At 44.1% G+C, this 17,574-nt stretch overlaps 1 protein-coding gene across 6 annotated transcripts in view; it reads left to right on the top strand.

Moving 5' to 3' along the window:
* The first annotated feature begins 810 nt into the window (after positions 1-810).
* Positions 811-17,574, top strand: part of SLC25A30 (solute carrier family 25 member 30) — a 34,102-nt gene continuing 17,338 nt past the window's right edge. The window contains exons 1-2 of one of the 6 annotated variants that reach the window (XM_014732102.3): positions 831-1,338; positions 3,587-3,692. The gene's annotated coding sequence lies outside the window, so the exon portion shown is untranslated. Of the gene's footprint in view, positions 1,339-3,586; positions 3,693-13,312; positions 15,692-17,574 lie in introns of those variants that run through there. The other 5 variants (XM_001491277.6, XM_023621605.2, XM_023621606.2 and 2 more) reach the window with 5 other exon arrangements.

Genomic DNA, 17,574 nt, shown 5'->3' with positions numbered 1-17,574 from the left:
GATTTAGGACTTGAATACACATACAAAATCCTTTCACAGCCTTACCAAGAATAGTGCTTGGTTGAACAACTGGGAGAAGGTGTGTGTACACCAGGGGCCAAGAACCTTGGTGGCCATCTTAGAATTCTGCCTATCACATCATAGGAAGCTGAATAAAATCCTGGGCCCATCCACACAATGGAGAACTATGCTGCAGTAATAAAGGATGAGAAAGGCCTCTCTGAACTGCTCTTGTGTGATTTCCAGGATACATTATATATTCTTATGTGAAAAAAGCAAGGTAGAATAAAATATGCTACCTTTGATGTGAGAAAGAAGGAGAAGTAAGAAAAAATACATACATTGTGGTAGACAGCCTCTCAGATGGCCCAGTGATCCTTGCCTTTTGGTATTCATGACCTTGTGCAATCCTTTCCCCTTGAGAGTGGGCTAGCCTTATTGACTTCCTTCCGGCAAATAGAATATAGCAGAAGTAGTGAGATGTCAGTGTTAAATTAGGTTGCAAAAAGACTACGGCTTCCATCTTGGAATCTCTCTCTCTTTCTTTTTCGTCTCTCTCTCTAGGGCAGAGCAAGCTGCCATGTTGTGAATAGTCTTATGGGGAGACCACAATGGAGGGAACTGATAAATCTGGCCGTTGTGGGTTGAATTGTGTCTCCCAGAGAGACATGTTGAAGTCTTAACCCTCCTGGTACCTCTGAATGTGACCTTATTTGCACATAGGTTCTTTACAGATGCCATCAAGTTAAAATGGGGTCATACTGGATTAGGGCCAACCCTAATCCAATGACTTGTGTCCTTATAAGCAGCAGATTTGGACACAGAGATACAGAGGGAAGGATGCCACTTTAAGGCAGAGCCAGAAATTGAAGTGATGCAACTGCAAGCTAAGGAAGGCCAGGGATGGCCGGCAACCTCTAGAAGCTAGGAGAAAGGCAAGGAAAGATTCTCCCTTAGGGGCTCCAGAGAGATTGTGGCCCTGCCCACATCTGGATTTTGGACTTCTAGGCTTCAGAACTGTGAGAGAATTTATTGCTGTTTTGTAAAAGCCATGCAGTTTGTGGTAATTTGTTATGGTAGCCCCACGAAACGAATACACTAGCCAACCACCAGCGAGTTCCTAAGGTCTGCCAACAGCCATGTAAATGAGCTTGCAAGAGGATCTGCTGAGGCCTGCCAACAGCCGGGCTGAGTGAGCGTGGAAGCGGACCCTCCCCCAGCCAAGCCTTGAGAGGACTGCAGCCCCAAGTGACACCTTGATTTCATTCTTCTGAAGACCTGGAGCAAGACTTGCCTAGCAAAGCCCCTCTGAGATTTCCGACCCACAAAAACTGGGAGGTAATAAGTCTTTGTTGTTTTAAGCTGCTAAGCTCAGTTATACAACCAAAGATAAATAATAAAGATACATGTATATCTATGGTCTTAATTTGGGGGGATGGATGAATAAACTGGAAACTAATGACAATGGTTACTGGTAGGAGGTATGTGGGAATAGAGGGAGGGGATGGGAAGTGAGTGCTACTCCTCTGAGTATAACACTTGTAAGATTTGATTTTGAACCAGGTGGATGCTTCATATATTCAAAGAATGAAATTAAAGGGGCTGGCCCCATGGTGTAGTGGTTAAGTTCGGCACGGTCCACTTCAGTGGCCTTGTTTCACGGGTTCAGCTCCTGGGTGTGGAACTACACCACTCATTAGCCATGCTCAGGCAGTGACCCACATATAAAGCAGAGGAAGATTGGTATGGATGTTAGCTCAGGGCTAATCTTCCTCAAGCAAAAAAAAGAGGAAGATTGGCAACAGGTGTTAACTTAGGGTGAATCTTCCTCAGCAAAAAAAAAAAAAAAAAAAAAAAAAAAGAAAGAAAAGAAATAAAAAAGAGGAAAAAAGAAAACTTTAAAATTGATGCTAATAAAAATGGCAAACCTAAAAACATATGAAATCAATAACATAACCATATGGAAAAGCAAATTAATTCAAGTAACTTTTGAATATAGTACTCTAACCACACACATTTAGAGTGATGTATTATAAATATAAAAAGAACTGCAAAGAAATCTTAAACTTAGAAGGTTTGTTGCTGGTGGCAGTACTGGTGCATAAGTCTCCACTATTTTGTGTATATTGTAGGATAGAAAAAATAGGTAACTATATTGATGCTGACAGGAATCAGGGTTTTCACTGTGGGAGAGGAAAGATATCAATATAGAAAGAGGAAGGCTGGAGTGAACCCAATGGTGTTGGATTTTGAGTTGAAGGTATCAGTATAAACTCATGATTTACATCTATATCTGAGTGAAGGGAATACTGTTTACTGTTTTATATCTATATCTATATCTATATCTGTATCTATATGCTTTGTCCACTGAAAGGGCCTAGAAGAAATGACATCCCAGTAGCAATGAGCATACCAAGTACTCAGATACGATTTCTAAGTGCCATTTCCTACTAAAAGGAACTAGGGTTTTGCTGCTGAGGGCAGAGAAGACAAAGTGAGAGCTAGTAGGTCTTGTGTTAGAAAGCAAGCAAGAGCTCAAAGGTTGATAGGACATGTGTAAGGATAAAGGAGCCAGATGTGTGGACTTCCACTAGCCAGATATGGGCAATTTGAGCACCAAAAATTATAAGGGTATTTGATTAAAATAATTGAATTAAATTGAATTTACAAGACTCTGGGAATCCACACTGTTATTCAAGACGAAGGAGGAGGGGGAGGGGAATTGTGAAGGGGAGGAGGATAAAGAGAAGAAAAGAAAAAAAAGAGAAATGGAGAAAGAGGGGGAGGGGTACTCTTCTTCAGACAGGATTGACAGCTAATTAAATGAAAGGAGTGAAAGAATTAGAAAACCACTTTATAACCAATGCGATGTGTTCATCAGTGCGTGCTGCCACATTGGGTGAAAATATGCACCTGGTTTCACCCGATCACTGTAACCACAAGACCAGTTTAAAGTGACCCCATTTTATCCACAATGGAATGTTAAAGCTGTCTTGCAGGGGCAATGAGTCAAAATGGTAAGTCATGTAGCCAGAGTATGCATGGAGGAGAAAATTTTGACCCGAAATAACACCTGGAACCAAAGATTCCCCCTCTCCTCATGGAACCAAGGGACTGGGACATGACTGGAACTCAAAAGCAAGGACCTTATCGGAAGTAAGGAGTCTGTTGTCCAGGAAGATCTGGTGTTAAAGCCCCTTTTCATACCTTACCATCAATGGTCTTGTTCAAAGCCCTTCCAGTCAAAATCTGGGCTGCCAGCACTTCCAAATACCAGCCTGCCATCCCTAATCCCTTAAATTTAACCCCAAACTCTGGATTGGGGAGACAGATTTGAGAGCCTTGCCTCCTGTCTCCTTGTTGGTCAACTTTGCAATAAAGTTCTTTCTTGTCTCAAAAGCCGGAGCCGTAGTATTGTCTTCCATGCACCTTGGGTAGTAAGCCCTTGTTTGGTAATAATTTCTGGTGACCATGAAGGGACCTCGGTCTTGTGACTGCCTGCCCGAGGCTCTGTAGCCCTCAATGGGGTGTGGTTGCTGCGTTCTGGTTGCTGACCCTAAGTGGTCGTCTATACAACTTTGTTTAGAGGTTCGGCCGGTTGGATTCCCATTTCCCACCATGGCACTCCAGGCTCTTCAGCACTTTCTTCATTTTTGCAAATAGAAACTGCTTGTGGATCAAGATATCTCTGGGTGAGTAACGAGTAACTTTAAGAAGTAACTGTCCCTTACCTCATCTCTCTGGTTTGATCCCCTGAAAATGTAAGTTTGACTTGTATTCTTGGGAATCCTGGTGGGCTGAGTCCTGAATCTTGGGCCTGGACCACCAAGATAATAAGAGACAGGATAAAAGTTTAACTCATGAGTTACTCTTGGTGGTCTAGTTAGCATTCTGATCTGTGTTATATGTAGAATTGTGTGTTAATGTTTGTCTAAACTGAATTGGCTGTTTGGGTACTGAGTTTCTTGGTGACCGTAACCAAACCTCCTTTAGAAATTAACTTTATGAGGGTCTTCTGACTCTGAGGAAAGGGGCGCTGTTCCCTCCAGTCCTTGGGGACATTCCCAGGTGACTGGAATTTTAGGGAGGCGTCAGGGCATCTGCCCATGATGTGTAGCAGCCTCATAGGGACGCCCTTTTGAAGAACCTCTCTTATCGGGACTTCACGCTTCCTGGTAAAGCAGTTGGCAGTGGCAGCTCGTCCAGTGGCTTACTCGCCTGAACTTTGTTGTGCCAAAATACATAAGAGAGACAGGTGACCCCTTGCTTATTCTTAAGGGAGCTGTTCCCACAAGCAACACTATCAGACTCTAAACACTACCCCCTACAAAGACCTTGTTTATTGTGGCCACCTTGAAAAAAGCCCCCTAAAATGGGAAATGTAAATAGTATACCAAATTGCAGCCCATGGGAATGCATTCTTCAAAACTGAGCAGTGTTCTGTTATGAGCCCATGAAGAAAAAGAGAATGATTTCCTTTTGTAATACAACCTGGCCCCAATTGGGGTCAGATGAGATGTGCCTGAGAATGGGTCTCTGAACTATAAAACCATCTTGCAATCAGACCTATTCTGTGAAAGGGAAGAAAAACGGAATGAGATTCCCTTTGGGCAATCTTTTATGTTATTATACCAAAATAAGAATTTGCAAAAGAGATGTAAGGTTCTGAGTCAGAGGGAGGATCCACAGAAAAAACCTATCCTCCTAGAATCAAAGTCAGATGATATGTCCTTCCTCATTTGCTATCCCCTACAGAGCCTCCATTGTATGCTGGGGATGGGATTGGAGGTGACCAAGGAGGGCATACTGATTCTCCTAAAGCCACTGGTTTGACTTTGTACCCCCATTTACCTAATAGTCAGACAGGAATTATCTCTCTTGCTCATCCCCATTGGTGCACTCAATTTGGCCCAGGGAAGGCTCCAACCCAGGCAGGGCACTTCTCACTAAGATAAGCTCCTGCAGGCCTCCATGACCAAGGCCAGCCTTTTCAACTTTGGACTTATACAATTGGAAGAAAAATGCACCTGTTTACCAAGATGATCCCAAAAAGATGGAAAGTTTATTTACATCCATCTTTGGGACTCAATCTCAATTGGGCTGCCAATCAAGCCCTTATGAACATCCTCTTCACCCCAGAGGAACGTAGGATGATACTGGAAAGGGCTCTTCAGGAGGCCAAGAGGCTTCATGAGTTAAACCTCAATGATCCAGTTAAGGTATAGGCCATGCCTGGTATTAAGCCAGGCTGGAACCCCATTGACGAGACAAAATTAAACAGTTACAAAATATGTTTAAAATATGTTTAAATATGTTTAATAAGTGGAATGTAGAAGGGGGTCCCCAAACCAAAGAGCCTAAATAAGGTCCAGGAGGTATAACAGGGACCAAAAGAAAAAGCTTCAACTTTCCTAGAAACAGTCTTTGAAGCCTACAGAAAGTATACTGATATTGACCCGGGACATCTGGATAACATGAGGCTGATCAATATGACGTTTATCCACCAGGGTGCTCCTGATATAAGGAAAAAGTTACAAAGATTGGAAGGGGTTTTGGGGATGCCCATGTCTCAACTTGTTGAGATTGCCTTTAAAGTGTTTAACAGCCACCACCAGGTACAAGAGAAACAGAAACAAGCAGAAGATGTGACAGCAAGCTGCCCTACTTGCTATAGCCCTCAGTCCCAATCCGCCAAGGCCAGTGAGAAAAGACAAACAGCCAGGAGTAAGACCTCCTGGGCCCCCACCTTCCAACTGCAAGGGACACTCAGTCCTGGGGCCAAGACAATGTGCTTATTGTAAGCAGGAAGGCCATTGGAAAAGGAATGTCCCAACCGTTTTTGGAAGTCAAGAGAGGAGACCAATGGCCTAACCACCAGATGCCCCAATTTGCTGACAGTGACCAAGAATGATGGGGCCCAGGGGCTCCTCTAGACTCCATCAGCACCATTGACGTTTCCCACAAGGAGCCCCGGGTGATAATTGCTGTGGGAAAAAAACATACACTTTGTAATCGACACTGGAGCTATTTATTCTGTACTAAACACCAGACAGGGCTCCCTCTCCCCCAAGACCACATCCATTACTGATGTTTCTGGGGAAGTCTCTCATGAGCCTTTCCTACAACCGCTCGAGTATCACATGGGGAAAACATATCTAAAACACAGCTTTCTATATATGCCTGAGTGCCCTATTCCACTGTTGGGATGAGATCTATTAACAAAATTAAATGCCCAAGTGACTCTTTCACCAGAAAAAGTAGACATTAAAATCCTCCCAGGGTGGCCTGGTGGCACAGCGGTTAAGTTTGTGTGCCCACTTCAGTGGCCTGGGGTTCGCCGGTTCCAATCCTGGGTGCAGACATGGCATCGCTCATGAAGCCATGCTGTGGCAGGCGTCCCACATATAAAGTAGAGGAAGATGGGAACGGATGTGAGCTCAGGGCCAGACTTCCTTAGCAAAAAGAGGAGGATTCACAGCGAATGTTAGCTCAAGGCTGGTCTTTCTCAAAAAAAAAAACAAGTCCTAGATCAAGCCTCTGCCCTCCAAGCGGTGCTGTTGCAACTGGGAGACAAGCCTCAATTGGGAGTCCCTGAAGAAATTCTGCCAAAGGTAAGAGTGGACATGCAGGCTGACAGGAGGCCAGGAAGAGCCAAGGGGCTGACCCAATAGTAGTAAAATTCTGCCCAGACTCCAAGACTCCAAATTGGAAACAATATCCTTTAAAGAGACATAGGAAAAAAGGTATAAAGCTCTGATAGCCACCTTTCTTAAATGCCAATTAATCTGACCCTGTCAATCCCCGTATAACACTCCCATCCTGCCAGGACAAAAACCTGGGACTGGAGACTATCGTTTTGTACAGGATTTGAGAGCCATTAATCAAATTGTAGAGGCTATACATCCGGCAGTGCCAAATCCTTATACTTGGCTTAGAACTTTATCTGGAGACTTCTGCTGGTTTATAGTTCTGGACTTAAAGGATGCCTTTTACTGCATACCCCCCAAGTCCTGAGGCCCAGAACCTGTTTGCCTTTGAATGGGATGATCCAGAGGCTAACGCAAAACACTAATATTGCTGGATGATACTCCAGCTCTAAGGATTTAAAAATGCCCCCATCATCTGCAGGGGAGCTTAGCCAAGGACTTAAGGCATCTTCAGTTAAGTGAGGGGGTCTTACTGGATGTGGATGACATACTAATTGCTAGTAAAATTAAGGAAGCTTCAGACCAAAATATAGTCCTTATTTTAAACTTTCAGGCAGAACGGGGATACAAAATCTTCAAAAGAAAGGTGCAAATTTCTCAACCAACTGTAAAATGCCTAGGATTTGAGTTATCAAAAGGATGAAGAAACTTATTCCTGGATCGAAGGGAGGCATTAGCTACAGTGGCTGTACCCACCACCAGAAGACAATTGTGAGGATTTTTTAGGAATGGCTGGGTTCTGTTGTATTTGGATCCCTAATTTTGGACTCATGGCCAAACCTCTACATGAGGCTCTTAGAGGAAATGACAATGAGCCATTAAGCTGGACTGCAGAATACCATAAGGTGTTCCACACCATCAAGGAGAAACTTAACAGCCCCAGCACTTGGTCTCCCAGACATTAGAAAGCATTTGATCTTTTTGTACATGAACAACAGGGCGTAAGTCCTCGGGTGCTAACTCAGAATTGAGGTGCTGCCAGAGGCCAGTAGCTTAGTCTTCCAAACAATTGAATATTGTAATGCAAAGGTGGCCAGTTTGCCTCTGGGCTGTAGCTGCAACCTGTGACCTTTTACAAGAGGCTGAAAAATGTACCCTGGGCCAACCTACTACTGTGCACACTCCATATTGTGTGCTGCCTCTACTTGAAAAACAAAGGTGAATACTGGCTTACTTTAGGGAGACTGGGCAAATGTCAGGCCATACTATTGGACAACCCGAATGTAATATTACAGGCAGCATCCACTCTACACCCAGCCACTCTGCTCCCCATTGTGACAGGAGAACATGTCTATGGTTGTATACAAATAATTGAAGAAGCTTATTTTAGCAGACCCTACCTTACTGGTCAGCCTTTAGAGAATCCAGATATGGAAATGTTTACTGATGGGAAATGTTTACTTCATGGACCGTGGACTTCGAAAGGCCAAGTATGCGATAGTAACTCATCAGGAGGTCCTAGAAGCCCTCCCTCCAGATACATCTGCTCAGAAGGAAGAGCTCATAGCCCTCACAGGAGCCCTGCATCTTGGAGCTAAGAGAAAGGTAACCATTTATACTGATTCTAAGTACACCTTCCGTTGGGCATGTACAGGGGCCATATGGAAAGACGGGTCTACTCACATCAGGAAGGAAAGAGATTAAACACCTGGAGGAGATACTGACCTTATTTGATTCAGTTATGATGCCAGAAGAAGTGGCCATAATACACTATCTGGGCCACCAGAAGACTGCTAGTTATATAGCAAGAGGAAATAATTTGGCTGATCAGGCTGCAAAACAAGCATCCAGAACTAAAAACCCAAGTCCTAAGCCCCTCACACTCATTCCAAGTGTGGATTTGTCTCTCTTTAAGCCTCAGTATTCAGCAATGGATCTAGACAGAGCAGATGAATGGGGATCTCATGGTGACTCTCAAGACTTATACAGCGATCAGTAACAAACAACCAAAGAAGGCTGGATTTATAATGAACAGGGACTAGTGCTTATACCCAAGCATTTAGTGGAAGGAATTATTACTCATCTACATCAAGGAACCCATTATGAGAGAGATGCAACCTATCATTGGCTACAAAAGTTTATTGCTGGTCCACAAATGCAAAGGACTATCCAAAAGGTAGTAAAAAATTGCCTGATTTGTGCCAGAAACAGTCCCAAAAGCAGGCCACCACCAATAACCAAAGGGGTGCAAATCTGAGGGACAGAACCAGGAGATGACTGGCAAGTAGACCTTACTCTTATGCCAAGAGCCATGGAAATTATAGATATTTGCTGGTATTTGCAGATACCTTCACAAGACAGGTTGAAGCTCTTTGATGCAGGACAGGAAAGTCTTCCAAAGTAACAAAGGCCTGACTAAAAGAAATTACCCCTCACTTTTGGCTGCCTCTTTCAATTCAAAGGTATAATGGAGAAGCTTTCATAGCCAAGGTAACACAAGAGATGTCTGGGGCTCTCAGAATACTATGGAAGTTACACACTTCATGGAGACTTCAGTCCAGACTGAAGAAATGAACTATACCCTAAAGAAAACAATTGCCAAAATATACCAGGAAACCAACTTAACATGGGATGAGGTCTTGCTAGTTGCCCTGTTTAGGGTAAGAGTAGCCCCTAGAAGTAAGCTCCAATTGAGCCTTTATGAAATGTTATATGGGAGACCCTCCTTAAAACTAAGTATTATTGCAATCTTGAAAATGATCATATTGTAAAAGAACTAGATGCTATAAAATGTGTACAGTCTCTAGGTGCTACTTTATGTGCTATACATAAATATGCTTCTAGCCAATTACTATTTCCCGCAGACATTCCACTGCATTACATAAGCCCAGGGGATTGGATCCTCCTGAAGACTTGGAAAAATCAACATCCTGAGGACCAACTACAGCCTAAGTGGCATGGACCCTATGAAATCCTTCTGGTTACGCATTCTTCGGTAAAATTAAAAGGAGTTAAACCTTGGATACACCACTCATGAATAAAAATAATACCCATTTCCAGTCAGGACCCCTGTGGTCCCCTTTATAATTCCCAAACGGGTAATGCCCTTCATGGACAAGAGGAAACAGAAAGACCGAATCATCCAAACACTGGGTGGCGATGGAGGCCTGTGGCCGACTTTTCCCTCAAGAGTATTCTTCTGAACCTTTAAGTGATCTTAAGTTACTTTTCAGAAAAAGCAACAAAACCGAAGGGACTCTTAGATCTTCAGATGGATAAGAAGCTTTTCCTGCCTCTAAAGCCAGCCTCTGCACGATCAGGTTGAGAGGCCAGAAACAGACGACAGCTGAAGGGGACAGTTTACCCAAGATACTGGACCAGGCCTGTATTGATGCAACTTAATTCTTCCTTGTTCTCAGACACACTAGTCTGCACCATCTAATTAATCATCCCTTCCTCCTTGAATTAGCCCCAGAGAAGATTACTTAAAAACTTCGGCTGCCCCTCTGATGGAATTCCATAATCACTCATCCCTGGCTGGTGAAACCCCTCCCACTATATTGTCCTCTTTCTTCCTCTTGCTATAATTGTCCTGACTTTCTACTTCTTACAAACTAATTGCCTCCTCCCAGAAGGACTGAACTACTTTCTTTGTCAATTCAAGTCCGGACTATAAAATGTCCCCTACTTTTCTTTGCTACGTCCTTTTTTTGTCCAAGCCTCTCAGGGTTGGAAAGATAATTTCTTAATAAGAATTTCACAGGCTCTTTCAAAATCAGTAAACCTAACCGACTGTTGGATGTGCCACCCAAAACCCTACTCAGTACATGATCATGGTGATCCTATAGTAATGCCAGTAGTAAATTTCTCAAGCAAATCTAACTTCACAGTGACTTATGACAAAAAACCTTCAGAAGTAACCTATAGGGTCAGGTTAATCAACAGAGGATCTCCTGTCCCCTGTTTCTTTATAACACCCCCTACAAAGCAGCCTATAATGTTTTCCAGAGGAGAATGTAAGGACAAAAGGTCCTATAACCACAAGAACCAGACATTTGCTGACGGACAGACTATACTCACCTGTTTACTCGATGACATTTACTACTCAATTCCTATTTCCTACCCTCTGGTCCAGGAAAGGTGCTGGCAAAATTCGAATTACAGGTCCACTAATTATGTCAAAATTTTCATAAAAAAGATCGAGTGTCCCTTCCTGGACCACCCAATTCTATACCAATCTGTGGATTAAATTTTTCCTCCTGGATGCTGCCTTGCTCTGACCCCTGGCTTGACCAGGTCCTAGATAAAATCTCCCAAAATGAAGGCCAAAATTGTAACAACATGACTGGTATTCTATGTGCCCCTTCAGGGTATATCTTTGTCTGTGGATCCAATCACCAACCCTGGGCCTATAATTGCCTTGATAGCTGGCACATAGGAGGTACCTATCTGTTAGGATACTTAGTCACTCCTTTCTTTGTACATAACTCAAACGAAGCCTAGCGTTGGACGAGTTCTTTAAAACTTTTTACTACAATTAAAAAATCTATATTAGATGGGGATTCAGTCTGGGGAGCACCAAACAAATGTTTGCCTGGATTTCAAGGACAGTCTGATGGATATTTCTTTGGATAAACCTTATCACCCTGGTTGGGTATGACAGCACAGGAATATAAGATTAGAAATCTCTCTCTCACCTTAGGAATGGTAGCCACTGAAACAGCCCAAGCCTTAGCTGCTCAACAAAGAGCATTAGATTCCTTGGTCAAAGTAGTGTTAGATAACCAAATTGCTCTGGATTACATACTAGCTGAACAAGGAGGTGTTTGTGCTGCAGCTAACTCTTTCTGTTGCATCTATATTAACACTTCTTCAGAGGTTGAAACTCATATAGACAAAACTAGACAACAGGCAACTTGGCTCCAACAAGTCTCATCCCAAGAACCTGGGTTTGATCTCTTAAACAATATTTTCTCACGGTTCCCATTGGGAATAAGGTCTATATTCGAGAGATTGCTTGAGCTAGGCATCATAAAGTTGTGTTTATTAGGATTTATATTCCTCCTTGTGAAACTACACTTGCTGTGTTTCTCGTGTCCTAAAACCTACACCCCTAACTCATGTCATGATTGTGAAAGAAGCCCATAATGCAACACTTCGATTACAACCTCGGACTCATGAGTATTTACAATTAAAAGCTAAACAATTTCATTCCCCAGGCCTCTGTTAAGCCTACGCCCCTTATCAGCAGGAAGCAGCCAGAGCCGTTGTCACTCCATAACCCTCAAGATTGAGGTATGAATAACAGAAAGAGAGGATTTGTGACCATAGGACCAGTTTAAACAAATCGCATCTTATCAATAACAGAATGTTAAAGCTGTCTTGCAAGGACAGTGAGCCAAAATTGCAAGTCATGTAGCTGGAACATGCACAGAGGAGAAAATTTTGACCTGAAATAACACCTGGAACCAAAGATTCCTTCCCCCTACCACCAATGGAACCAAAGGACTGGGACACGACTGGAATTTGAAAGCAGGGACTTTATCAGAAGTGAGGAGTCTGTTGTCCAGGAAGATATGGTGTTAAAGCCCCTTTTCCTACCTTGCTATAAGAGGTCTTGTTTAAAGTCCTTCCAATCAAAATCTGTCCTGTCAGCACTTCTGCATACCAGCCTGCCCTCCCTAATCCCTTAAATTTTACCCCAAACCCTGCATTGGGGAGACAGGTTTGAGAGCGTTGCATCCTGTTTTCTTGCCACTTGACCTCTCAATACAGCTCTTCCTTTTCTCAAAAGCTACTGCCATAGTATTGGTTTCTATGTGCATTGGCTGGCAAGTCCTTGCTCAGTAACATCGCTGCAGATACTATCCGTTGCAGGTGGAAAGAGGGATCTCTGTGGAGAGATCTGCCAGAGCACACCTTGACCGAGTGATCAAACTTGGCGTCATGGATAATGGGACAAAACGACAGTGTCTCCCTATGGAAGTACAAAACCTTACCTCCTACTTTCTTACTAAAACATTTAACCTGAATCTAATCATGAGGAAACAATTCGGTAAATCCAAATTGACATAGTCTGCAAGACACTGGCCTGGACTTTTCAAATAGGTCAAAGTTATGAAAGATTTTTTTTTTTAAAGCGAGAGTACTCATACTAGTGTAGGAAACGAAAGGAATTTGTGTAGTATATGAGGCATGGAGTCAAACGCAACGAGTGAATCTCGGGTAGATCCCGAACCGAAAAAAACCCTGTGTGTTTGTGTGTGTGTGTGTTTATGACATTTGCGGACAACAAAGGAAATTTAAATATGGACGGTGTATCAGATGATATGGCTGAAATAATATTCAATTTCTCGTATGTGATAATAGCGAGGTATTTAGGGGTGAAGCAGTGTTTTTTGCAACTTTCCAATGGTTGAGAGGTAAAAAACCTGTATAGTGAGAGAGAACGCGAATGAAAAATGTTAGCATTTAGCGAAGGGTAGACTGTTCATAGTACCATTCTTTCAACTCTTCCGTCAGTTTCTAAATTTCCAAACTAAAAAGCTGAGATAAAAAAAGACGTGAAAGGTTACTCCATTCTGAGTACGGAGGTTCACGTGAACCTAGAGAATCAGCACCCTGAGAAGTCTCCTTTTTCGGGGCTCACGGTACGCTCTTAACTTTCTCTTTTACCGCGGAGCGGAGATCCGAGGCCGCAGGAGGCGTCACAGAGACCCACGCAGCTCCCGCCCCTACTTGTTGGGAACAGGTTACCGGGTCCCGCCCCTCGGCGGCCAGGTCGCCGCCAGCTTCCGTGGGCGGGGCCTGGGCAGGGAACAGCCAATGAGAGCTGAGATGGAGGGCGGGGCCGGGGCGGGGCTGCGCGTGGGCTCCTGGGCCGCCCCCGCGGTTCGGCGGCCTTTTCTCCAGTTCTTGGGCGGCCGCGGGCTCTGAGCCTGCGGAGGAGGAGGTGCTGGGCTGCTGCGCCGCCGCGTCCGGGTAAGTGCCTGACCGCCGGGCCAGCGGCCGCTCCGCGTCGCCCCTCCTCCGGCCCGCCTCCCTTTCCCCGCGGCTCCCGGAACCAGCCGGCGCGGGCCTCCTCGCCCCGCCGCGGGCGGCGCTGCCCGCTCCGGTCGGCCGCGGCCGGGGGCTGGGACTGTGGCTGGCGCTGCTCTCGAGTTGGCGTGCGGGGCCGGGCTCGGTGGGCGCGAGGTTCCGGGGCAGGCCCCGCTGCTCCGGCTGCCGCTTTCTTGGGTTGGGCCAGTTCCGCAGGAGCGTCGGCTCCGGCCCTCTTTCCTGGGCGGTGTGGGGTCATTGCTGCTCCAGCGTCGCTGAGATCCGAGTGTGAGGCCCGTCTGTCTTGGCGTGTGCGCCCGTGCCCCAGTGCCCTCGCCGCTTGCTTCGCCCCCTCTGCGTCCCTCCCACTCGTGCTTCCTTCAGAGTGTGCAGCCGGGTGCCGGCGAGCTCCATACTCTGGGAAAGGGCACGCTGTACTTTGAATTGGTCCCGGAACACGCCAGGTTGGCTCACGTTTGCGTGGACGGGTCGAATTAATTTGCTCGGAAAGTTAATGTAGCTCTGAATTTTAGCGTCTTTCCACTTGTAATTAATTTTGCATAAAGCAGTTGCAATGAATGATCAGTATTATTGTTAGTGCTGAAGAATAGCAAAACAATGTCGGGACTGCCTTGCAGAGTCTAGATTCATCCTCTTGCTGTAATAAGAAAAGTCTTTTGAAAGGCATGAATTTTGGTCTTGGCTTTGCCTCTGCCCAGTTTTGTGACCGTGGGCTCGATTAATTCATGTGACTTGAGATATAATTTCTGAGATTCCTTTTAAATTCCACATCTTGTAAATCAGTGATGAGCTTATTTTCCGCCCTGTACCTTAAAAAGGCATGGGAAATGAAAGGCAGCCCTGCGGGGAACAAAGATTTATGAGCGCACAGGTTTAGAGGCTGTGGTTACAGTTTAAGACTGCAGGCTGAAAAGGGAACACAAAATTGAAAGAACTTACGTAGAATTAATTATATAGGAAACTTGGAAAGCTTTCAGAAGTTCCAGCAGCAATTACTGTATTTAATTACCTCTCTTTGCAGTTGTGCAAATGAGGTGAGGAGAAAAGTGCTAGGAAAGAGAGTAGTAGAGGATAGATAATTTAGCATATGTCTTAAGTGTAGGGAGAATCCTTTGGAATTTTTAGTTTGTATAGACATTTTCACTCAGGAGACACTTTTTCTTTTTTTTTTTTTATTTTTTTTTATTTTTTTTATTTTTTTTTAAAGATTTTATTTTTTCCTTTTTCTCCCCAAAGCCCCCTGGTACACAGTTGTGTATTCTTCGTTGTGGGTTCTTCTAGTCGTGGCACGTGGGACGCTGCCTCAGCGTGGTCTGACGAGCAGTGCCATGTCCGCGCCCAGGATTCGAACCTACGAAACACTGGGCCGCCTGCTGCGGAGTGCGCGAACCCAACCACTCGGCCACGGGGCCAGCCCGAGACACTTTTTCTTTTAAGTAGATAGAAAGTTTTGTATTTCCCCTGCAGGAAAATCCTGCGTTTATTCTGAATGTGTAGAATTCCCTACCCTCCCATCCGCCAATATTATTTAACAGCCTTTCAAAAGTACCGTTTGGCTTTGTAATACATAGATGAAAAGATCATGTGTTCCTTCGTGGAGAACTTAGTTTGAGTACTTTGTAGCTGTGTGACTAGGGAAAGTCGCTTTTCCTGTCTCAGGCTGTGTTCGTCAACCGTGAAATGTGGACAATGATTCCTGTTTCCTAGGGTTGTGAGGATTAGATAAAATCCTTTATGTGAAAACCGTACAGCAATGCCTGACATATCAGATATGCAATAATGACAGTTATTGTTGTTAGTGTTGTGTTCATAATGCAGCAAAGAGAAGTGGTCACTGGGTTTTAGTCTGGCTAGAGGGTATGGCCTAAAGAGGAGTGCAAAGTGGGAAGTGATTGACAGCCGCTGCTATGCCTGAGGCTGGAATTTTTGCAAAGTCGTAATCCGTTTTCTGGATCTCTGGCTGGGATGCTGCCAAACAGTGATTGGTAAGAATATCAGCCTCCCTGACTGTTGGCCTGTCAGTCTTGCCACTTCAGTAGAATTGGGATATTTCAAAAAAATTGTGCTAGGAAGTTAAGGAATGTATGTGAGAACTCCTTCAAAGAGAGCTCAAAAACAAAGAAATGGTTTAGTTGACTGAACAGAGATTTCAGCCCAAGATAACTTAAGCCCTGTCACAGCTTGCTGTGGCCAGTCCAGCTTACTGAACATAATGTCTCTATTCCAGTCTTAGCTAGAACGTTTTTTTTGAAAAAGGTTAGCCCTGAGCTAACATCTGCCACCAATCCTCCTCTTTTTTTTTTTTTGGAAGATTTTATTTTTTTCCTTTTTCTCCCCACAGCCCCCCGGTACATAGTTGTATATTCTTAGTTGTGGGTCCTTCTAGTTGTGGCATGTGGGACACTGCCTCAGCATGGCTTGATGAACAGTGCCACGTCTGCACCCAGGATTCGAACTGACAAAACACTGGGCCGCCTGCGATGGAACGCGCGAACTTAACCACTAGGCCACGGAGCCAGCCCCCAATTCTCCTCTTTTTGCTGAGGAAGACTGGCCCTGAGCTAACATCTGTGCCCATCTTCCTCTACTTTATATGTGTGACGCCTGCCACAGCATGGCTCTACAAGTAGTGCGTAGGTCCGCACCCAGGATCCAAACCAGCCAATCCTGGGCTGCAGAAGTGGAACATGCACACTTAACTGCTGCGCCACCAGGCTGGCCCCTAGAACCTTTTCTTGTTTGGATGTTTGACCAACTACTGATACTCTCTGGTTGTTATTTAAGCCAAATTATTCTTTTGACTCAGCCAACGTTAACATGGGAAGGCGCCTAGTCTTAACTGCTCAGGGATCTGGTCCTAGCATTCGGAAAGGAAGAGAAGAGCCTAAAAGTTATTTTTATCCTCTTCCTAGCTAACTTTTGAAAATTGTAATCCAATAGATTACACCAGGAAGACAGGAGGGGCACTCATTTGTGGAAGGTAAGTTAGTTGTGGTACATCTGAATAGGAGCTGATGGCTGTGTGCTCCAGCCACAGGATTCAGTTTTGAGCTCTAGTTGGGTATTTGCATATGCGTATAACCCGGAACCTCTGGGTTTTAATCTAACTAAAAGCTTAATATCAAAACCAACAAAAGAAAAAGTAGCCAAATCTCTTTAAAACTGAACTAGCCAAACAAATAAAAGCAGTGGCAGGAAACCGGAAGGTTAATCGGTGAGATGGCATGAAGTCATATGACAATATGGTCTTAAAAATGTTTTGTTTGTTTCTAAATTGGAGATCAAAAGCTCTAATCCCATTTCTCATAAGTTTTTGCTGACATTTTTATGGATATCATTTGTGTATGTTTGTGTGCATGTCTATATATAGAAAAAAATCACTACTAAATATGATAAATAAAAAGAAGAATCGACTATAATATCATCATTGAGAATTAGCTACTTAAAACTGGAATTTAGTTGATGAGTATTCCAAGGCGTGAATTGGCTGTCATTTATTTAACTCACTGATTTTCAGTAGCACTGATTTGGAGGCCCGTTCTGCCCCCATCAGCTGGGAGCCTTTGGGCCAGGCCCCTTCCTGGGACTGGGTTTCCTAGTCTGTTTTTCTGCTCTCCTATCCCAAACTTGTTGTCCAGTTGATCCCCTGGAATCATTTGTATGGAACACTTGTAATGGTAAGTTACAGGACCTCCGCAGGCCGTTGTTACGTAGTTGTTTTGTTTTTTAACTTGGATTCAGCAAAATCCAAGAATGGGTTGAAGAAGATACTACTGGACAGGAAATGTATTACTGGATTTATTTTTAGTGTGTTCTTACACTCTGTGACTTACAGTGTTAATCATTATATTAATTATGAACTTAGTAG

This window comes from Equus caballus, chromosome 17 (genome assembly GCF_041296265.1).
Source record: "Equus caballus isolate H_3958 breed thoroughbred chromosome 17, TB-T2T, whole genome shotgun sequence".
Classification (NCBI taxonomy): Eukaryota; Metazoa; Chordata; class Mammalia; order Perissodactyla; family Equidae; genus Equus; species Equus caballus.
This window is presented reverse-complemented; position numbering and strand designations above follow the sequence as displayed.